Source organism: Mustela nivalis (assembly GCF_964662115.1).
Source record: "Mustela nivalis genome assembly, chromosome: 2".
NCBI lineage: Eukaryota > Metazoa > Chordata > Mammalia > Carnivora > Mustelidae > Mustela > Mustela nivalis.
Window position 1 is genome coordinate 81,414,488 of NC_139021.1, and position 24,487 is coordinate 81,438,974.

At 40.1% G+C, this 24,487-nt stretch overlaps 1 long non-coding RNA gene across 3 annotated transcripts; it reads left to right on the forward strand.

Annotated features, from left to right (window-relative positions):
• The first annotated feature begins 6,028 nt into the window (after positions 1–6,028).
• On the forward strand, positions 6,029–20,410 carry LOC309858792. 3 transcript variants are annotated; one of them, XR_014308324.1, is made up of 4 exons: positions 6,029–6,210; positions 6,438–6,535; positions 10,047–10,151; positions 20,285–20,410. It is a non-coding gene; the product is annotated as an uncharacterized lncRNA (long non-coding RNA). The 3 variants fall into 3 exon arrangements; XR_014308325.1 differs by lacking the exon at positions 10,047–10,151; XR_014308326.1 differs by lacking the exon at positions 20,285–20,410 and having other exon boundaries at positions 10,047–10,234.
• Positions 20,411–24,487: the final 4,077 nt, after the last annotated feature.

Sequence of the window (24,487 nt, forward strand, 5' to 3'; positions counted from 1 at the left end):
AGGATTCACAGAATCTTTGACACTGGGAAATGAAATAATCATTATATGCATATACATATCATCATATATTCAGTGTCCCCAGAGATAGACATACTCATCAGATTAAACACCAAGTTATATACTGAAAGTGTCCTCTCCTACTGTTTTCCTATTAATAGTCTCTGTTGTGATTGTATGAAGCAGATTGTTAGTGGTGAGGCACAAAATAGGAGAGGGAATTTACATCCGTTGCATTGTGGAGAGACACCTGGATTATATAAAATTTTGAATAAGCTCACATGTGAGCTGAATTTGAGGTCTTTCATTCCCCCCAATGCATGTTGGCAGGCATCACAATGTCAAAAAATCCTGATTAGAAAAAATAATTCTGATTAGACTCTTCTATTCAAACAGGCCTCTCACTTTACCTCTTTAGCCTAGACCTCAGAGATACCACAGTCCCTGAGGGGACTCAAGTACCAAGAACATCTATGGGCCAACAGCTTAGCTGGTGGGTAGAAAGATCCAGGGGCTGGGAGATGTAAAAATGACTTTCCCAATGATTTCCTAATCCTTCTATTGGAAAGAATGTTTCAAGAAGCTCACATTCAAGTGCACACCAGGTTTATACAGATTTTTAGGAAATTGATTTCTCCACCCACCTGAATGGAAGATGTAAGATTTTCTCTGCTATGCAGATGGACCCAGCCCCTGGCTCCCTGCAGTGGACCAAGGGCATTGCAGACCGTCTGAAGGTCAGTGGGCAGCAGAGAAAACCTGATGATTTTCCAAAACAGAAGATGTATTTGTGCCTTAGCGGAAACAGCAGATCAAAAGATCAGCTCTTAAAATCCCAATTTCCTAGTCACCTCCCTGACTCTGAAGCAGCTTGGACACCGAAATGGCTAGAATAGAGGTTTTCTGTCATACAGTCCCAGCTCCACGTTGGAAGCTGTTACCTCTTTTCTTCACAAAAATCAGTTGCATTTTAATTTTCAATCAGATATTATGCTATGTTTTTGGCCTATAGCTTGTGAGAGGATACTGATCAGTTGATGTCAAAAAAACAGTAGCTCAGAAGCCTAAAAGTTAACAGACATTTAAAAGGAGGTATCTGGTGAATGAAAAAAATTTCCTTAGCTGTGAGTTGCTTTTCATGGCAAAGTGAAATAAAGAATATTCCCATTCCCAAGTATATATTGATGCTATGGGGCTGTGAATGGGACTATTTTATGGTAGTTTCTTCTAAAGAAAACTCATAATGGAATTCAAACTCTGTCCTTCCCTTTGCCCCCAGGAGTGTATTTGTATACCCATTCAATTCTCATGAAAATGTGTGAATCCCTGTTGCAGTGCATGATGGAAAACAAAGATAGTCATTTCCATTTTGAAAGAGGACACCATGGTAGTCAAGTGCCAAATTATTCCAAGTCATATTTCCTGACCTCTGCAATACTTATGAAAGATACATGCTCAACCTGATGATGTCCTTGCCTTGGAATGCCACCTAACTCAACAAGGGCTTGGGAGTTTCTGCATTTAGTCAAGGAGAGCTAATCTCACAGGGCTTATGCTATTCTGATTCCATTTTCTTTTCTCTTTTCATCTTAAATTCTATGTGAAATTGAGTTGATTTTTATTTTTTCTACCAAGGTTTATATCTTCCACTTTCATCGGGGCTGATGGCTTCATTTGATCAAGCAATTCCCAACTTAAATGTTCCAAATCATCTGTTAGAAGCTGATGTTCAGAATTCGAAATGATTTCCACAGAGAAATAGTGCAATGGAACGGAGCTTACTTTCTTAAACCGATACAGATTAATCTGTTAATGTGTGAGAAAGCATAATGCTATGTTAAGGCGCCAAAAAAGCCAAGTTTCCAGTTGTTTCTGGAGGAAAACTTTCTTCAACTCTGGTTGCAGAATCACACCTTGTCCCTTAGCCCCTGCGGCAATAGGAGCTGGTGGCCCCCACCACCTCTAGGACATTGGCGGCTGTTGTCAAGGGAGGAAGCTGGGAAAGTCTGCATGGGGGACACAGAGCTCCAGGTAATTAGAGTCAAGGTGTGGGTGACAGTCAAGCTAGGAGCCTATGTTAAGACAGGCCTGGGATAGGGTAGGAGCACACCCGTTTGCCACGCTCCTTTCTTCTTCTTGCCACTCCAGTCCATTTTTGCCCTGTGAGGAGGGTCTCTGGAAAGACAGGGAGAGTCCTTTGTCCAGAACAGGTTAGCATTTTCTTAACATGCTCCCTTCCCTTCCTGACCACTCGCCTTTGTCAATAGTGTTGCTGCCCTACGCAGAGAGCCATTCATAGCTGGAATATATTAAAAGGCTTTAAAATCGAAAGTTCAATCTGCTCTTTGGGCTTGCCCTCCAGGCTCAGGCTGTGCATAGCTTAGCTGTCCCAAGATGATCAACAGCAAGCATTTTGATTTCAAAAGGCATATAAAGAATGAAAACTCTAGATACCAAAGTTTTGCAATACTGTATTGCAAAACTAAGTCAAGTGTGGGGAGGAGGAATCAAACTGTGAATTAGCTTATAGAATACACCAAGAAATATACATCCTTATTATATGTTAATTAAAAAATTAAAAAAAAATGTAGTAGACATCCCTAATAATCTACTCCTTTCCTAGGGAGTAAACTTAGTTTCCTTTCTTTTTTTTTTTTTAAATAACTTTTTATTTTGGAATAATTTTGAATTTGCAGAAAGGTTGCAAATATAGCACAGAGCTTCTGTATACCCCTCACCTGGGGTCTCCAACATCAACATCTAACACCTTCATGATTCATTTGTCAGATGTATGAGTCTGTTAAGGAAACCACAGGTTTTCCATGATCCAGTTCAGGGCACAGCATTGTATTTAGTCTTTCCATCTACTGAGTTTCCTCAGATCTGTGACAGGATCTCAGGGTCTCCTTGTCTTTCAGAACCTCCACAGTCTTGAGGAGGACTGGTCAGGGATCCAGAGAATCTGGTCTGTCTGAGGTCTTGGAGATTGGAGATTGGGACTCTGGGTTCTGAATGAAGACCACAGAGGTGAAGTCCCATTCCTGTCACTTTGATCAGGGAGTACATGATATTTATGTGACATCCCTGGTGATGGGAACCTTCCCTTGGCTGAGCAAGTATTTCCCAGGTCTGCAAGGGTACCTGCAAAAGTACCCACAAAGGTACCATTTCCCCCTTCCCTACTCTATTATTTGGGAACAAGTCACTATGTTTAGCCCATCCCTGAGGAGTGGGGGTGGGGGGATTAAGCTCCATCTCCTGGACTGAGGAGTAGTATCTGGATTCTTCTATAAGGAAGAGATGTCTCTTCTCTTCATTCTTTGTTTATTCAGTCATTTATTTCTACCGGTAAGGATTCATGTTTATTTCATACTTGGGGTTATAAATGAATGTAGCTTAAGGGTTTTCAGACACAACCCCCATCCTCTTGGGCAGATGCCTTGAAGTCTGTGTGAGTGGGAACCTAAGCATGCCCGCGGAAGGTCCCACTGTGAGGCACTGATGAAACAGTGATTAGTGGAGACTTAGTCACAGCCTTCCCCTCAGACACCTTTACCTCCAGCCCACACAGCCACTGCTTTTATTACTTGGTGCTGTGCTGGCTGCTGGCCACTGCCTCAGTCAGCTAATGAACAGAGCTCGATTACTCACCGAGACACGCTCTGCTCTTATCTCTGTTTCATAAGGGAGCCTGGGCGCACACCTAATAAAAAAATCAAGCGCCTTGCTTTCTTTCTTATTGAGAAACGAAGCACTGTATCCTGAGCTTTTATTCCACGGGCAGGAGGGAATTTGATAAATGTACTTCCCCCTCGAGTCCAGAAATGCGTCTTTTCTCCAAAAAAAGCTCTAGTTTGTCGAATGATGGCTGAAGGGTGCAACTGAGCATCAGAAAATTTTAAATCAGTTAAAAAAATTAAAAGCACATAGGTTTGTTTGTATTTCAGTTGTCTTTGTTTTTTCCCCACCTAAAATGTTTCATTTTATAACTTTAATTTAATTTAATTTTATAATTTTAGAGCATTTGAATGCTGCCACATACTAGAATATTGTATTTAGTGCTGGCAGTAAGAGGCATCTATTAGCACTTAGAGCCTGCTTTGTTAGTGTCTATTGTGTCGGTCAGAATATACTGTTTTATAGGCAGAACCTGAGACAGGGCATGGAAGGGGTGTACGTACATGATAGAATTTAGCTGAGCAAAAAGCTTTTCTGTTTTCCTATGGAAATTTATCCAAAGACTCTCTAAGGACCTGGTAGGTAGAAATGATGAGAGGACCCGCTGCCTGCACCTCCCTTCTGCAGAAGGAGAGAGAACAGCCAGAACAGCTTCCCGTTGCCCCACCCACTTCCTTCCCTACTGTCCTGTCTCCAGGCAATAGCTGGGGCTGCCCTGGGACGTAGAGTGAGATGGATCTGGTCTGAATCCTGCCCACCTCCTCTGACAGTAGAGTTTGGGCCAGCTACTGAAACCTTTGAAAGCCTCAGCTGCTCTATCTGTGTCCTGGGAACAATAGTACGCCACTAATGGGAGCTTTTGTAGTGATTTAAGGCATGATAGATGGTGTTTTACTGAGTACCTGGGACATGGTAAGTGCTAACCAAATGGCAGCTCAGATTAGTTTGGAAGGTTTCAGGCAGTCCCAGAGTATCAGTAAAAAATGTTCTTGGAAAAAAAAAAAATGTTCTTGGGTGTCTATGCCTTGTAAAGGAAGAGTAAGATGGAAAGCTGGTAAGATTTGGTGAAAGGGAAAGAGAGAGCAACACTTGGAACAAGGAAGAGAAAGTGATTTGGGACTGCTTTATTTTCAGGGACTCATAGGATGCTCTAAGTTTAATTTCTGTTAAAATCAGAAGAAAAAATGAATAATAATGAGTACAAAATAATGAACTCAGACTGATTATATTAACCTTTATACCAAAACAGTATAAAACATAACTTTTAATATTTCTACAAAGGGGCAAGTGCCCAGGGTCCACAGAAATCATAAGGCAGTCCTGGAGAGAACTAAAGATTTGGAGGCTGCCTGAAGGAAAAGTATTTTGGGAGACACAGAGATAGTTAAAGAGGATGTTTAACATATAACATAACTGAACTGTTAAAAAATGTCTAATTTGAATCTAATTGTGAGAGAAGAATCAGCCAAAAACAAAGGAACATTCTGCAAAACAATAGGACTGAGCTCTTCATAAATATGAGTAATGTGTACACCCATATTCATTGCAACATTATTAAAAATAACCACAATATGGAAATAATCTAGGTGTCTGTTGATAGATGAATGGATAAAGGATTGTGATATATATACAATGGAATATTATTCAACCATGAGAAATGAGGATATCCTTCCGTTTGCAACAACATGGGTAGACTTTGAGGATATTATCCTAAGTGAAATAAATCAGAAAAAGACCAATACTGTATGATACCACTTATCTGTAGAAGCTAAGAAAGCAGAGTGCATAGAAACAGAGTATAGTGCTGCTTCCCAGGGGTAGTGGGTTGGGTGAAATGGGGAGATAATGACCAAAGAATATATACTTCCAGTTATAAGAGAAATAAGTTCCTGGGAGGTAATGTACAGTATGGTGAGGATAGTCAATAATACTGTATTATATACTTGAAAGTTGCTAAGAAAGTAAATTTTAAATGTTCTTTTTCTTTAAAGATTTTATTATTTATTTATTTGAGAGAGAGAGAGAGAGAAGGAGAGAGAGAGAGAGATTGAACATGAGAGGGGGAAGGTCAGAGGGAGAAGCAGAGCTTCCTACTGAGCATGGGGCCTCCATCCCAAGACTCCAGTATCAGGATCTGAGCCAAAGGCAGTTGAGCTGACTGAGCCACCCCAATGCCTCAGACCACAGCTCCTATGTAGACAAAGTTCCATGTGTGACCAACTGAGTCACCCAGGCACCCAATTTTAAATGTTCTCATCACAAACAAGAAATGGTGATTGTGTGACATAATGTAGGTTTCAGCAACACTACGGTGGTAATCATTTCATAGTCTGTAAGTGTATGAAATCAACATCTTGAGCATGTAACTTATATGATGTTGTATTTCAATTATATCTAAGTTAAGCTGAAAAAATATCAACAATGGAAGCAACTTAATAGTTAGAGAAGACTAAAGAAACATGACATGTAAACTCCCTGGTTGGACAGAGAAAAGGTTTTAAAAATGGAGGAATTTGAATATAGTGCATATCATAGGTATTAGTATGTATGGATGTAATTTCCTGAGGGAGACAACTGTGTAGCCTGTAGTTATAGAGAAGGATATTCTTATTTTTAGGAGAACTATCCTGGCATATTTGGATATGAAATATTATAATGTCTGGAATTAACTAACCATCAATGGGACAGAGAGATATTAGTGAATCTACAGGATCAGTGTATGGGTTTTTATCATGTTAAACTTTCTTATAACTTCTCTTTAGGTTTGAATTCTAAAAATAGAAGGTTGGTGAAAGTAAAATGAGAAGATTTGGACTAAAAGAAACAAATGGTTTTAGAGTTGTCCAGAGTGACTTGAGAGGTAATATTGCTCAAGAAAGCTACAGTGACCATTGACTTTACTCTTCAATGATTTTGGAGTCGAATCCATGGAGCTTCTTTGTAGAGCATACATTTGTTTTCAAGCAAGAGCGGGATACCTTACAATGTCCCTTGTTCATTTGGGTTATAGCCACATTTAACTTTATGCCTAAAACAGGGTGGATACTAAGTGGGGCAACTGGACCGTTTATTTTCCAGGAGGGAGAGGGCCTAGATGCTGTGTTGAGGGTGACATCTTTGTTGCTTGAAGAATTGCTTCAGGGAGGTTCCTGAAATATGGAACTATAGGGTGAAGATGCTTTCTTGACCTGGAAGATAAAGTGGAACCCTCAGGGAATTTAGACGCAAATGTGCTAGATGATAAATTTCCACATAATATGAAGAAGAAGATTTGCTTTCTGAAAGGATCTAACTAATACTTCCTGAGATTCAAACTCAGGGGACCTTTCAGGTTTATCAGGAAGGCCCTGAATAGACACCAGGTGGCCAGAAGGCCGTACGCTTTTTTGGTTGTTGTTTTGTTTTGTTTTGTTTGAGAGAGAGAGAGAGATAGTGAGCCCACAAGAGCTGGGGAGAAGGGCAGAAGGAGAGGGAGAGAGAGAATCCTAAGCAGGCTCCAAACTCAGCACAGAGCCTGATGCGGGGCTTGATCTCACAACACTGAGTTGATGACTTGAGCCAAAATCAAGAGTCTGATGCTTAACTGACTGAGCCACCCCAATGCCTCAGACCACATGCTTAAAATGGCAGAGGGCAACTGAGCTGAAGATCCTGGTTCAGGGTCAGGGCCTTGTGAATTTGGCATGAGGGCTGGTTTTAGAATAGCATTGAGTCTCATGCTGCTGGAGGTCTAACTACCCCGGCATGGTATTGTCATTTTGAGAACTGATGCTCAGCTCCTGTGTAGACAAAGTTCCATGTGTGAGTCACCATTGACAACTACATAAGAGCAACAGGGCAGGAGGACACACTTTTGCAAGACCACACAATATCCTGTGGCAATAAGAGTGTCTGCCTTCGGCTCAGATCATGCCCTGGTGCCCTGGGATGAGTCCTGCATCGGGCTCCTTGCTCCACGGGGAGCCTGCTTTTCCCTCTGCCTGCCTCTGCCTGCCACTCTGCCTGTTTGTGCTCTCTCTCTCTCTCTCTCTAACAAGTAAATAAATAAAATTTTTTTAAAAGTTAGGTTTTTTTAGAGTCAGGTTAGCTAAGATAAAACAGCACTGACATCGTGTGTTGCAGCTTAGACAGGACCCCACTAACATTCTGCTTTGCAGCCTTTCCAGAAATGACTTCTGCAAAAAGTCCTAAAATAAAACAATTAACCACAAAAATATCTGTCCCTATCACAGGCAAGGGGTGGTTAAACCTTAGCCCCCAGATGTCAGCAAAAAAAGGATCATCAGCTCGTGGACATGAACCTAATAGGTAGACAGATATGTGACCAAAACCTTGATTGGTATGACTCAGCACACCCTGATTACTTAAGAAAGTTCTGCAAAAGAGCTCATAAAACCCCCTAAACTTAGAAACTCTGAGGGAAACCCACTAGAGTCCCCTCCCTCTCTGGGAGCTTTATGCTCTTGTTCAGTCAACTTTATTTTGCTGCCCACCACTCTTTGTCTGGTCTATCTCTTCATTCTACAAAGCAACATTACCAAGAACCCTGCGCACTAAGGGGACACAAAGTCCTGCAACAGTAAGAGTAAATGGCATCTTTGTACCCTGAGCTGGTGAAGTAGTTCATATACATTAGTTGTTATATTAACATTTGAAGTGGCATGACTTTTGGAAATTATCATCCTTTTTTCCTCAAGGGCTGTATTTGTTTTTTGTCTGACCTCTGCAGCATCTGTCTTTTCAGCAGTTTCTAATCTACTTTCTCTAACACTGTTGCTGGAGTAGGCACGGTTCTGAATAAATCTTCAGTATCACTCCCAGATTGTGATCAGAAAACTTAGACGTACAACAGAGATATTGGAACAGAGAATCAAACTGTTATAAGCCAAGGATAAATATTTTCATAAAAAGGGGAAGAACTGATATTGTTTCCTGGAGCAAAGCAGATCAGCATATTGGATCAAACTTAACTTATTTTTGCTAGCTCTGTTTAATTCATAGTACCTATGGTAATTTATGGGAATATGATGACAAACAAACAGAACTCTGCTTTTCTATGTCTTAGTCTCTGGGATAATGATAGTGATTTTAAGGGTCTGGCTGAAAAATAGGGGCAGTAGGGCTGTCAGCCGGAATGAAAACATACTTGTTAGTGAGCTTGTCACCCCATTTTCAGTTTTAGTTGAATAATTTGAATTTTTACAAAATTCTTTCTCATGAGAAGCTAAAGTCTGCTCCCCTCAAGTGGGCAAAAGCTTTCTCAGGAGCGATGCAGAAGAAATCTCCTTACTGTTTCATGTAACTGACTGCAAATATTTGCAGCTCACTGTCATATATATGGTAATAATCTTACCCACCCCTATGATTCTAAGGCTTCATTCCCTAAAGTTTGTTCCATTTTCCTTTCCATTAGCCTGGTTCTAGTTTTTTGTTTATTTGTTTGTTTGTTTGTTTTGTTTTGTTTTAAGATTTTATTCATTTATTTTAGAGAGGGAGAGAGAAAGAGAGCATGTGCAGAGGCAGGGACAGAGGGAAAATGAGAGAGTCTTAGGCAGACTGCCCGCCGAGCACAGAGCCCAATGTAAGGCTCAGTCTCAGAGCCCTCAGATCATGACCTGAGCTGAAATCAAGAGTCAGATGCTTAACCAACTGCACCATCCAGGCAGCCCTGGCCCTAGATTCTAAGACACACTACTAGAGGGACTTTAAGCAGTACTAGTTCAGGATTCTGTCAACTAGACAATAGCTTATACGTTGACCTTGTGCAAGGTAAATACTTCCACAACAGTGATGAGAGCTCTCAAGATCACATGGACACAGGCAATGAATAAGAAGGAAGTCAAGTTCTAAAGCAAGTTCCATAAGCACACTTGAGACCTTCCAAAAAATATTCTTAGGTCAATTAATTACCTTAGCTGCAGATATACCCAACTGACAAGATTTTGCTCTATAATAAAATCAATAAGTACTACACCTTTGGCACTTAAAATTTACGGTGAAATGTCATAAATAAAAAGCAGACTAATGCAGAACACAATCTCTCTACATTCACAACTTTTGGCACTAATATGAACATTTCCATACCAAACAAGTCTCCAGTTCTCTATGGACATCAACTGGGTATCCTACAGTTCAGTTACAACAATGACTACCTGGAGGAAGCATAGACCGCTCGGGTTAAGAGGGTTCAAAAATCACAAGACCGCCATTGACTTCCAATGCTAATTGCAAGTCCCAGGTTGCCATCTGTACTTCTGACCCCCAGCTATAAATCAGGGCTGCCCATGACCTCTTCCCGGGTTCAATTGTTCGCTAGAATGATTCACAGAACACAGGTTAACAAGTTACTTACTATTACTAACTTATTACAGAAAATATAAAGGATACAAATGAAAAGCCAAATGAAGAACTATATCTAGCAAGACCTAGAAGAGTCCCAAGTGAACACAGGAGCTTCTGTTCCAGAGGAGATTGGGGTGTGCCAACCTTCCAGCACAGAGATGCATTCTTGTTCAGCCTCAGTAAGGTCTCCAAACTCCTTCAGTAGGGTTTTTATGAAGGTTCCATTACATAAATACGATTGTTTAAATCACTGGTCATTGATGATTGAACTCCATCTCCAGCCCCTCCCCCCCCCCGCCCACCCACCGAGGTTGTAAGTGGAGGGGGTAGGGCCACAAGTTCCAATCCTCTAATCAGGAGGTCGGTTCCCTTGGCAACCAGCCCCCACACTTAGGAGTTTTTTTAAAGGTCACTTCATTAACATAAACTCAAATGTGGTTGTAAAGGGTTTGGTCTGAATAATGAAAGATGCTTCTTTCACCTTTATTGTTCAACTCCTGAGCTGTATCAGGAACTGGGGAGAAAACCAAATATTGTAACAAAAGTTGTTTCTATCTCTGTTAGCACTTAGGACCTTACAAGGGCTTTGTGAGCTCTGGCCAGGATCCTGGGGTTGAAGACCAAAATATATATATTTCTTATTATATCACAATAGCACATGCAGCTAACATAGAACTCTTTGAAAATAATAATAAACAGGCACTTGTATCTACCCTCAAGCTTAAGATACAAAACAGAGCCTGTGCTTTGATGTTCCCTCAGTACTGTTTCGTAATTATTTCCCAGCTTCCCTGAGAGGCAATTGCTATCCCAAATGTAGTCTTTAATTAACTTTCCTTTTCTGACATTTTTACCACATATGTGTGTATGTATCCAGAAACAATAGTTGAATTTTTTTCAAAATGTATATAAATGGGATCTTAATACCCTATGTGTTCTTACATGAGTTCCTCTTTTTTCCTTTAATGTAATATTTTTAGGTCCATTCACATGGATGCTTGTGGCTGGCTACATCTGGTTCATTTTCAATACAATTTTTTTATATCAATTTATCTTTTTACTTGTATCCGGTTTTTTGCCATTATGCATAATGCTATGGGCCCTCTTACATCTGTGTTCTGTTAGAAAAGTGCAAGAGTTTCTCGAAGGAGCAAAGCAGGGAGTGGAGTTGCTGGTTATTGTGTGTTTTCAAGTTCAGATTTATTAAGGAGCATCAAAAGGCTTTCCAAAAACAATTGCTTAATTTGCTGTCTAAAGGCAGCCCTTAAACGTTCCTGGGAGCTACGGGCAGCTGTATCAGGTGGACACCTGGCCTTGAGGGGCAGTGAAAAGAATTCAACCCAGACAGAAAAAAAAAGGAGATAGAAATTTGCAGAATACTCTGCAGGGGAGCGGTGGGCAGGACAGTAAAGGAGAAGCAGTCTGTCTGTGAGGTAGTAGTGGTGGGGGCTGGAGTTATGGGGGTATGGCAATGTCTCGCATTTTCCTATTTTGGTAGCTTAGCCTGGCTGTAAGTAAACCATTGGTTTATAGCTGTTTATAGCTGTTTTGAGCTGGATCACGTAAGGGCTCTGTTTGCATTCCGCCCGGGGTCATGGTGGGGCCTTCCACCTTACTCCGGTGTCCACTGCTCAAGCTGGTTGCCTAAAAGCAGCCTCTATCTTAGCTAAGACCTAACCAAACTTCCTCATTTTAAATCTGGGACCCATGGCTGCTGTGAGATGGTTTGCTTGATGGTGAGGTTTCAGTTTGCTTGCTAATGAGTCTTAGCATCTCTTGATGGGCCTTTTATGTTTTGTCCTCTGTGAAATGCCTGTTTGTGTGCAGTATTTTACTTGCTATTGGATTGTTGTTTTGCATTGGTTTTTAGGGGTTCTTCATACATTCTGGATATTGATCTTTCGACAATCATGTCTTGAAAACACCTTTTTTGTTAGAGTCTCTGGCTTGTTTCTTCATTACTTTTGTCATGTCTTTTAATAAACAGGACTTAAATCAGAGATTCTTGAGTTTACTAATATTTTCCCTATGATGTGCATTGCCTTCTTCAAAAAAAACCAACAAAACAAAACTCTAAAATCTAGGTCGTTGAGAAATTCTCTTCAGTTTTTCTCTTTAATATGTAACCAACCACCTACGTATCACTTACAAAAACTGTGTTCCTTCTTTATTGAACTGTCACCTCAGTCTTGCAGATGGTTTTTGAATCTAGGGAAGTCTGGAGCCCATGACCATGAAAGAATTCTTGAGACGTCTTTGGGGCAAAAAGGTGATTTTCTGAAAGCACAGGGACAGGACCCATGGGGCAGAAAGAGCTGCTGCCCTAGGGTTCTGAGGAGTAACCACTTATAGACTTGGGAGTAGGGGGAGGTAAGGAAAAGGAAGGTTTGGAAAGAATTTTTGCATGCTAAAGAGGACCTACAGGATATTGGAGGTCTTGCCATTGTCAAGTTAAGGTTGGCTTTCCTTCTAGTAAAGCATTATTGTTAAGAGAATTGGGAATTGGGAGTTTCCTTCTGGAAGTTAGGTTATTTGGTAAGAATGCTTTTTTGGGGGGTGGGTCTGGTAAATCACTAAAACATTGGTGATAGGTTTAAACTGGGCAGTTTAAACTGTGGGGAGTGGACTGTTTAAAGTGTGGGGAGCCTGCGGGGGGACGCTTGTTTACAGAAGCAGAAGAGGCTGGTTATCTCTATCTTATTGTTAGTGACTTCCCATCTTTTGGAGCCTCCTGGCCTGGACCTGCTCTGGGTAGTTTTCCTCTTCACACATATGTACCCATCGAGTTTCTGGACTCTGTCGTTTTCTGTTGACCACTTTCCATAGCCCTGTGCCAGCATCATATTGTCTCAATTACCAGTTAGGGATTTCTAGAAAACCGAGTCCTCCCTCTACCCCAGCTACCACATGAGACTTCTTATTAAAGAATATGTTGGTTATTTGGGGTTCTCTGCCTTTCCATAAAATTGAATCAATTTATCAAGTTCCATGCAAAAGCCTCCTGGGATTCTGCTTGGAAAGTTCATTGATTCAATTAATCGGTTTGGGGAGAATTAATATCCTTAAGCACTGAGTCTCCCTGTCAATGAATATATCTTTCAAAGAAGTTACATACCTTTTTTTGCATAAAAGATTTACGTATCTTTTGCTGGATAAATTCCAAGACATCAATCCTTTGATGTTGTTTAAAGCGATTATCTTTTTCACTGTTGCATTTTCTAGGTGCTCTTGATTGTGCTTTATGTGTCGAGTTGTTCCTAGTTGGAAATTTTGTATTCTGCTAGCACCTGAGTGCACCAGGGAACTAAGGTGACTTTAAATTAGATTTTACAGTTTTGGGACTTTTGAGCCACATAAGTAGTTGGGGATTCGAACTGCAAATCACGCACTTGCTGATTTATGATTAATGGACTTCTCCATCTCCCTCCAGAGCCCAAAGGTGGCCATATGACATATCTGATCAGACCTCTCTCTGTGCTTAGGTCCCGGTCTTCATCTGGGTACCCACCACACTTACTGCTCACAGACAGGCTCAGGCTGTGAAACACAGGCTGATGTCCCCAGCCACACATGGCTTTTCCACCACTGAGCCATGTGTGATCTGCTTTCTGACTTCCTTTGTTTGTCTTCCTCTACTCTCTACTCTCAACCAAGTTTAAAACGGATACTATTTACATTTTTTAAATTAAATCCACTATTTTTAGGCCTTTTATCCTAGGAGAAGTTTTCTGTATATCCAGTCTGCCATATTGCCAGAAATAGAAGTAAGTCCTTCCCCTCCTCCACTCCTTTTTGTTTAGAAGAGAAAAAAGAAACTAAATTATGGGGTATCATTTTCTTCATGAACTCATGTTGATTCCACATTCTCTTTAAGTGCTCATAAATATTTTGTTTAATTATCATTTAAAAATTGTATGCTAAAGCCATTTATCTGTACTTTCTATTTCTATGCTTTGCCTTCCCCCTTAAAAATGGAGACATTTGCTTGATTCCAGACGCGGAGAGAGAGAGAGAGATGAATGAATGAATAAATCTGGGGAGGAAAGACTGTGCTAGCTACAGAGTCAGGGACTTGCATAAACTATGTCACTTAAACTTCCCAGCACTTGGAAGGCAGGTGTTTCCTTCCTCTGGTGTGTGATCAGTCCCAGGGTGAGGTCAAGTAATTTACCTCAGTTGTGTCACCGGTAACCCAGCAAAAAAACTGTTTCATTCTTTTCTGTCCCATGCTTCCATTCCTAACTGTTGCTAACATGATAAGAGGGCACACTATGAACATTTTTTAAAAATGTTATATTTATTTACTTTTGAGAGAGAGAGTGTGTGTGCACACTTGGGCAGGAGTGGGGGGTGGGGCTGAGGGTCGAGGGACAGATGGAGAAGCAGACTCCCCCTGAGTAGGGAGCCCTGATGCAGGACTCAATCCCAGGACCCCTGGATCATGACCTGAACCAAAGGCAAACACTTAAAACCGACTGAGTCACCCAGGTGCCCCCACTATAAACGCTTTTGTGCTAATCAAACTACATTTTTGTTTTTCCAACTGAGGCTTAAATGTCTTCTGTTATTATCAAAATATCTGCCAGGTAGTGGAGATTCGTGCATCTAAAATACCTCTCTTCAAGTTTTTTCTTCTTTTTCCCTTTTTGTAGAAATACTGAAGTAATGTTTGGAAAATCATTATAAGTGGACATTTTCAAATGATGCTTGAAATAAATAGTGGCACCTCCGCCCAGCAAAGAAGTAGCACTCTGGGAGCTAATTGGAAGCTGCTTCCACCGCCATCCTTGATTCACCCTTAGCTGAAGCGGGTTTTGCCACCCTGCTGTAGCCTCAAGCAACTGAAAATAAGTTCTTCATCACTCACTCAGAGTATTTTTTGAAAGATTTATTTATTTATTTTAGAGGGAGAGCAGGGGGAAGAGCAGAGGGAGAGGGAGAGAATCCCTCCCAGAGCAGAGACCAACTTGGGGCTCGATCTCACGACCCTGAGATCATGACCTGAGCTGAAACCAAGAGTTGGAAGCTCAACCAACTGAGCCACCTGGGTGCCCCCACTCAGAGTTTTATAACATTCTTTTTGGAAGTTTTATAATGTCTGTTTGAGAAAAATGAAACACCTGACAGCTTTTCATTGTTACTCAGTCTGATTCACTTTTAAGCTTGTTTTGATTTTGATGTTTTCCTAGTAACAGGCCAACGGATGCTACTATCTGAGATGAAAGTAAATTATATTATCCAGGCCATGCTACACATGGAACATAGAAAGCCAAGGAATTGAGGGAAAGGCTTATGCTTAAACCTCTGGCCATAGTGTCATTGTTTCTATTTTTTTTCCAAGTGCCTTCCTCATCTTTTCCAGCAGCGATTCATATCCTTAGTTTGCAACACTACGATTTCTTTCCATCAATATTTCCTTTCTCGAATTTAATAACAAACCACAAAGACTTAAAGCTACCTTAAGTTGTTAATGTTATTTTAAAACCTAAATGCATATTGTGGCACAAGTTGCGATGCTGCAGTATTAAACCCACGGATGTGGCAATTCCCTTCTCATTCAAACCACTCGTGTTTTTGGGTTCCATCTCTAGTTAATGATAAGGGCTGATAAATATCTGGTAGTTCTTTCTTCTGGTAGGTAAACTGCCTCGTTGTGGGTCTGTTCTATATTGATTTTAACATAATAGGTTTGATTGGGATTAAATAGATCAAGATTCATTGTATGTGTGTTTTAACTATGCCATCATTAATTTTATAACATAGATCTTTCTCTTTCTTTCTTTCTCTTTTTGAAAATTAGCTATAGGGCATAATTATGATATCTTTGTTAGTCTCTCAGTAAACTTACTTTATGCTTTTGCCATAGGGATATGGCCTCTTTCTTTTTTCCATACAGAATATCCAGAAAATAAGTGAAATCCCTTCAGTTATACATTTTGGGAGGTAAACTTAACTCCTGTGGTTCTGTTTATTTATTTTTGAAGACTTATTTATTTTAAAGAGAGCATGAATGGGAGGAGTCTGAGGGAGAGAGAGAACGCAAAAGCTGACTCCATGCTGAATGCAGAGCCTAATGTGGAGCTTGATCCCATGATCCATGAAATCATGACCTGAGCTGAAACCAAGCTTATCCAGCTGAGCCACCCAGGCACCTCTCCTTTGTTTTTATTTAAACCTTGGTTAACTTTAACTACCTAAAGACTCTAACTTGACTCCCATTGGACCAGAATCTCAGGTCATAGTAGAATAAAAGAGAAGCTTAAAATTCCAAGTGGGCAGTCTATGATTTAAGAGGACACTTACGAGCTCAATCCCTGCTCTCAATCCCCAATTTTTACCAAAGGGTTCTTCAGCAGCATCCCCTCATCTGTGTAAGTTTCCCTAAGAATGCCAGACATCTAACCCCTTTTGGCATCTCTGGTGTCAGAGAAAGCCATTTCTGTCCTACCTTTTGGATGTTTAGAAAATGGCATCACGATGAAACTCCCACACAGCCCCTCCTACATTGTGTATCTGGCCTTCTTACCAGGCATATAACTCGTATATGTGATATATTACTCATTGCTGTGACAGTTGGAACTGAGTGTTCAACATCAGTGAAAATAAACTGAGGTGTTTACAATGAGTAGAATTTGGCTTGTCAAATTATTTATAGATGCCTTGTAAAAAATAAAGGCTGAACTTAAGAATCAGTAGGACATATTTTAGAATACACTTATACACTCTATTTTTTTTTTTTTTTTGCCCTGGCCTAGTGGATAGTTCTGTTCAGTTATGTGATGAAATGTCGGCTCCTCTCTTCCTCCCCTTTCCTTTTTTCTGACATTCTGGAAAGTGACCTCCAGTCGCCACCAGTGAAGACACTGAGGTAGATGCTATCTCTGAACAGAAGGAATAGCATGCTTCTTCAACCTCTGAATCACATTAGATTGGCTTTGCTACTGTTTCTTCCCTGACTTGGTAGCTCAGTTCCTCCAGTCTAGACCCTGGCCTGTAACTCAACAATGGTCCATACTTCGCTGCAGCAAATGAGTTTCTCCTGGAATTTTCCTCCCCTCTACAACCCACCCCAAAAGTTAACCTTACTTCATCTCCATTTCTTCAAGTTTTGCATTCCTGGTCCATTATGAGCAGCTGAATAGCCCAAATCAGGATTGTTATTTGCCTAAGTATCCCCCAAGAACTGAAATCTCAATGTAATAAAATTGCATAATAAAACAAATATTCTATAATACCAAGGACATGCACACCCACACTGGAGCATGAGTATGTATGATAAATGTCATGGATTTTATATTTAATGTTCTAAGAGTCAATGTGCTTCAAGTTCATGAATCTGTCTTGAGATTTAGTTTCTACTGAAACACAATTTACAACCTTGAACAAAAAAATGATTTGCTCTAAGCCAGGTTGTGGCATGGGTTCCCTTAAGTTGATTCCTTAGAGCCTTTCCATGGAGGACATGTTTAACTAATGAAGAAAGAATATCACTGTAACATCTTGTATTAATTCAAATTGATAGCTATAGCGTGTGACCTTTCCTGGTGCATGAGATGGCCATGGGGTTATGTCACTCAGATCACCCTCTGAAAGGACCTGCCGGAAAATGTGTCATTTGCTGTCACACCTTTGGATCTACTATAGTGTTTGTGCCAAAGTCATGCTCTCCTGACCAATCCTGGCAAACACCTGTGCACAATGGAGTGTTTGAGCCCCATCTTTCCTTTTGACACTGGATGTCTCTATCCAGCATTCTTTGCCCAGACCTCCCCATTAGCCTGGCTGAGACCTACCCAGAGAAGCACTGCCTATGATGCTTCTCTGACCCATTCCTAATTCCTTCTCTCCCTTTAGGGGTGTCAGACCCTCATCGCTTCCCTTTTTTGCTCCTCTCTTTCTCTCTGTCAAGGCATTCCCCAATAAATGTCTGTTTTGTCTCATTTTGTATTAGCATCTGTCTCTCAGGGGATCTGAGCTTATGTATTACATTCAGCCTTCATCCACGGAAACACTTTTAAAATCAAGTCTAGCAAGAGTAAGCAGCAAAACATTAATGTCTACTTTTTATTCCCTACCATAAAGGAATCCTATGCACTTGGATGAAAATAATTTGAAAACAAACAAACAAACAGAAAGTAAAAAGCCATATTCATCATTGGGCCAGTTGTGCTTTGATAAGCCTACTCAGACTTGGTCAGAAAATGAGTTGTTTCAAAATTTTGAACTGTCATTAAAAGAAAGATCATTTTCTCTAGGATATAGATAAAGTTCTTAGTGTAAATCTACAAAAGCAGGGCATTGAGGGGAAAAAAACTAAAATTTTCCTTGTTTTTTTTTTATGATTTCTTTTTCTGGTGGACAGGTGAAAAAGTTTGGATTATATGTTGTGGTATTAATGATGAATGATCTTAGTTTCGGTAGGTATTTGAGACAATGCCATCTCCCACCTCACTAGTGTTGAAAGAGTAATCAGGGGGAAAACGGAAAATCAGAATGGTACTCTCCTCCGTAAATCATGACAATTGACTCAGAAAGGGTAGCTCTGAGAGAGGCCAGAGGGTTAATAAACACTGTCATTTTCACTTAGTGTAACTGCCAAAAGGGCTGGGGGCAATGCTCCACTTCATTTCGGCCAGAAAATTGCTTTGAGAAATAAACATCCAGAAGGAGAAAAACACCCCAAGCCATCATTTTAGGGAAAAAAACCCACAACATTTTAAGGCAATTCCAGGATGGGATAAATTTCTTGGATAGGGTCTAATAATGCAATTTATTTTTGTTGTCTACTAAGCATGTTTATTTTTTAGAAAAAACATACATTATTTGGCAGTAAAAACTAATTGCTATATTAAAAGCTCTCTTAATTTCTACTTGAAAAAAAAAAAGTGCAAAGTTGTCCCAGTTAGGATTATAAAATTGGTGATCCGTCTTGAATTTAGTGACTATTATGAGAAATTATTTGGGTAAAGATGTGCTTAAGAGATATTAAATCATTACCATGATTTTCCTCAGAGCAAATGTTTCTGTGAAGGGCTCATGGGAAGACAGTTCATGGAAACTGAATCTAAAGCTCAAGACTAAACTGTAGACTTGTTGAACTGCATATTGACTTTATGCATATTCTGTATTTTAAAAAAATCAGCAAACCCTGAAAGATATGATCCTGATTCTTGGGAAATCTATCATATGAAAGGAATTAAGAACAACTCTTATTAGACTTAAGGAGATTGATTTTACAAAATGACTTAAAATAATGTTTAGACATTTTCCTGGGTGGTCATTTTCCTGGGAGTTCAAGCAAGCTTCTAGGCAGGAAAAGGTCAAGAGGATGATGAATGTCAGGGTTCCAACAGGGGGATTTGAGGGTCATGGGGACATCAGCTGGGAAGCTCATGCTGCTGCAGTAGCTCACATGTGTGGTCTTGAGGCCTATATCAGAAAGCAGGAAGTCAGAATTGGAAGGGAGAAGGAAGATGGAGCATTGCAAGTGGGGTTAATTGTTTGGACTCTACATGTCAAGGCTAAGGGATGGAGAGAAAAGTTACTTTGTTTACCTCATATCCTGCTTTTCCATTTACTGCAGATCTCCATTCTTGATTCCCATTATAATAGTGACAGCAATACCTGAACTTTGTATGGTGTTTGCTTATTTTGATAGACTTTCAAAAACATGCTGGGTACAGTTGGTTAAGCATCAGCTCTTGGTTTGGGCTTAGGCTGTGATCTCAAGGTGGTGGGATAGAGTTCCACATCTGGCTCTGAGCTCAGGGCAAATCTGCTTGGTAGTCTCTCTCTTTCCCTCTCTGCTTCCCTGGCTCCTGCTCTCTCTTTCTTGCTAAAAATAAATAAACAAATCTTTAAAAAACAATGATGACAACAACAACTAAAAACAAAGAAATATTTTGAGGAAACACAGAAATTATTATTTCCCTCAAGTTTTAATGATAAGTGAGATTTACATAGAAATTTAGGGCTTCATCCCAAGAATTATAACCAGTCAGTAGCTGAGTTGGGCCAAGAAACAAGTCTTATTCTTTGTTGCTGCTGTTGGAAGTCTAAGCATGACCCAACTACACATTGACCAAAGTCACAGGCTAATTATACAGAAGGACACCATGGGGGGAGCACAGCAGAGGATGACTGGATGACATGGGGCTCCATGTACAACCATAGGCTATGAAATATGACTTTATTTAACCTTAATATATGTAATGTATATGACTTCATAAATGTAACTTTCTAATAAACTTATCCTCTGCTTTCCCAGGAAGAGCTGCAATTTCCCCCATCAAAATTGCTCAGTCTTAGCAAAACAACCCTGGAGACTTCCAGTCTAACAATGTCAGTATTCCAAAAGTAGTTTCATGTGCCTTATTTTTGTGAGTCGAACCATCTTCCTCCTTTTATTAAACTGAGAAATTTTCTTTCATCAGTTATTGTTTGGCTACTCTTTGCATGATCATTGTCAGCCTCTATCTATGGTTATAATCACAGCGTTCAATCTGTGCCCAAGTAGGAAATCACAGTGCTTAAGGTTGCCGTGTCATTGCCGACAGTCTAAAGGCATACTCATTGGCGAGCTGGACGCAAGCCCTGAGAGGCGAGATGTTTCCACCTCATTATATTGAACAGCAGGAATTCTAAATTCTGTCAAAAAATAGGTCAGTGTTGAGGGGCACAGGAGGGCCCTACAAATGAAACCATCTGGCTAGTGATAAAAAAAAATGGCTCTACTATCAGTGAAGTCACAGCACTGTGTACAAAAAAGTGGGCAATTAATCATTTTCGCACACTGGCATTCCTGTATGATAAAATATCTATCAATGATGAGTTTTTAAATTTTATTTTATGATTTACATCTAGTAAAATTTACTTAATCGGGGTATGAGTCTCTGAGTTCTAACAAATGCAAGTAACTCTCATCATAACCAACCATAAGCAAGATAGAGAAAAGTTGTCTTGCCTCCAAATATTCCTCTGTGTTTCCCATTTGTGAACATCCCCAATGCCTAACCCACTAGCAACCACTCATTTACTCTCCATCACTATGTTTTGGGCTTTCCCAGAATGGTGCTTAAATGGAATAATGCAATATGTAGCTGTTAAGTCTGGCTGCTTTCATTTAGGAAATTCGGCAATGATTTTTGAAGTTTTTCATTCAGTCAAGCAATTCCTAGACTTTTGAGAACTAACTCTTCCCCCATTTGGCAACTTAGGTAAGAGTGAATTGAATGAGAAAGAGAGGTGGGGAGAACTTCTCCAGCCTTAGTCCCTTTGCCCCTGTTGTTCCCTCTTGAACTTGAAGGTGAGTTTACCTCTTTATTATACCATTGAGGGAGTTGTGGCTCAGCACAGACGGGTTGTGGCAAAATCAAGGCAAGAACTCAATATCCTGACTCTAAATGGAATTCTCCTTTGACTTTACTTCTAGCCACAACAATGCAAAGCTTCTCCTAAAATGAAAACCAAATATAGCCCTGCTATATATATTTCTTCTGTAGGGTTACACTTAAATTTCAACTTCAAATGAAAATAAATCATTATCAAGGCAAAGTAAGCCAAACCCTAATATGATTCATCTCTAATATAGAGTATGCTTACTTCGTGTCTTCATCTGTTTGAATTGCTATAACACAATATCATATACTTGTAGCTTATAAACAATAGAAACTTAAACTTCTTACAGTTCTGGAGTCTGGAAAGTCCAAGATCAAGGTGTCAGCAGATTCAGAGCCTGGTGAGAGCTGGCTTCCTGGTTCATAGATGGCTGTGTCCTCACTTGGCAGAAGGGGTGAAGGAGCTCTCTGGAGTCTCTTTTATAAGGATGCTCATCCCATTAATGAGGACATGAACCTCCCAAAGCCTGGCCCTCTCCACCACTGAATATCATTCCATTGGGAGTTAGGACTTAATATATGAATTTTATGGGGACACAAATATTCGGTCTATTGCATTTCATATTATGCATCATATAAAGAAGGGAACTGTTACAGAATTTGAGCAATTTTTGCTTAAAAATTTAAGAAAAAACAGAGATTGTGATTTGAGAAAAAAGAACAGGTACCCTCTCTCTCTCTCTCTCTCTCTCTCAGTATCTGTTGAGACATGCACACCAAAGTAGATAACAAGATATCAATCCTAGCTTCGATTTTGTATTTAAGCCTCAAAAGAGCTTGACTTTGAAATAGAGTGTGATTTTAAGGTGACATGTGTTTGAATGTGAATGAGCAGATCTGTGTGTGTGTGTGTGTGTGTGTGTGTGTGTGTGTTTCCCATGGAACTCTGGCTTCTTAACTGAGCCAGATCTGGGAGTCAGGAAACTTATGTTTCACTTTTAGTTACTCCGAATTTCTGTCCTTGTGCCAAAGATGTCAATCATGACACTTCAGACTATATTCCAAATGAAATCATCTTTTCCAGCTCCCATGAAAGAGTGAGCCCTGCAAAATCCATGGGACCCCCAGTCAAGTTGATTGTATGAGAAAGGAACTTCCGACACAAGGGTCAACGCTCCACAGGATGGATAGCAAACAAGATGGAGCCTGGTTCAAAATAATAAGCAAAGCTTGTCAAATACCTTTTCTCAATAATTCAAATTAAATTTTCAGTTTGAAGTGAGCACTGGCTGTTGGAGCTGAAAGGTCATGAGAGAGACAGGGGCCAGAGCAGTTGTGGAATGGAAGTTGGGATTATGGGGAAAAAGAAACCATGAAAAACTACTGGAGGTCATGGGCAGAGGCAAAGGACTCCTTTAGTCCCTGTGGTGGTGGAGCAGTGGGATGGAGAGACATGCCGTGCCCTTCTGAGCACCTGGTTGTTTGAGGTTTTCCTGAGTCCTATGCACGCGCAATTTTTTGTGAACCTTCCTCCTGCCCCTATTACTGGAGGCAACTTGATTAAGTTTCTCCAGCTTTGAATGAAAAGACCTTTAGATTACCCCATTTCAACAAAAACTGGCAGAAGGCAAAGACCCCCTTCAATGATAAAAGTAGGTAGAAAAGCTTCCTGAGAACAAGAGGAAACATTTCTCTCCTGGTAAAACCAACTTTGCCATCTATTTACCGTGTATGTGAGGAAAAGCAGTATGAGGTAATGAAAAGCCTGGATACGAATGTGTAAATCAATAATGAGCTTTCTTTAAACTTCCAGTGAGACAATAGCTAACAGCCTGTTTCCCAGTAGAATTCCAGATAGAAGTGCTTTAAATAAAAGAAAATGCATATTTGTGATGAGCACATTTATAGAAAATCTTTACTAAAGTATTTAAAGATAGTTCTCAATCTTTTTATTTTTTTCTTATATTTGTTTTCTTCTCCTAGAATGCTTTATTTTATCAGGTTCCATTTCAACTCTCATAGAAAGGGAAAAAAAGGTTAAATAAAATTATTTTCTACACATTTCCCAAGCATCCTTGTTTTCATTTGTTTCCTATTTCAGTGTATAATTGAAATTCTTTTACAGCATCTGTCACCTTCTACTTATCGCATGTCATTTCCATGTTTGTATATTGTTTTTTCTAGTCTGTAGGCTTTTCCAGAGCAAAGGATTATTTTTTTTCATTTAATATTGGAAGAGAGGAGCTAATATCTTGAAATATATTAAAATAGTTTGTGGTTCACAGTTTCTTGGCTGTGACACTTTCATTTTTTTGCCATAAATATATAGTGGTTTATGAAGGACCAGAATTGTTATAGCAGAAATGCAAAATGAAAGGGTCAACATCCATATTAGAAACTACACACACACACACACACACACACACGATATTTCTCTCCCTCTCTCTATATATATGTATAATTCAAAGTGCAAGAGGGAGCCTCCTTTTCAAGAAAAGGAAGTATGTGTTAATCAAAAGATAGTATAACATATAGCTAAAACCAAATGACTGAAAGGAGAAGAAGTAGCTCTGTGATTCTGGAAGAGGGATTAGGGTTGACCAGTTTGGAAGGGCTGGAATGTAAAAGAGATGAGTGAGGAGAAAGCAAGGGACTCATGGACCATGAGGGACTTCAGGTAGAAAAGATTGCCCTGCTCTGCCCAAGTGATACAGTCTATGTCTAATACCTGGAAGCAGCATGGACACTGGGCAACAACAAAATTGATCCATATCTTTCTTAGTTAGCTCAGGCTGCCAAAACAAACTACCATAGATTGGAGGTAGTTAAACCATAGACATGTCTTTCTCACAGTTCTGGGGCTAGAATTCTAAGGTCAGGGTTCCAGACAATTTGATTCCTGGTGAGGACTCTCTTCCTGGTGTACAGATGGTGGCTTCCTCATTGTGTCCTCACATAGTACATGTTGGGGTTGGGGTGGGTGGGGAGAGTAAGTACTCTGATTTCTCATTTTACAAGGACACTGATCCTACTGGGTCAAGTCCTTCTAAAGATTGAATCGTCTCCTCCCCCACCCAAATTCATATGTTGCAACTCTAACTCCCAATGAGACTGTATTTGAAATAGGGCTTTAA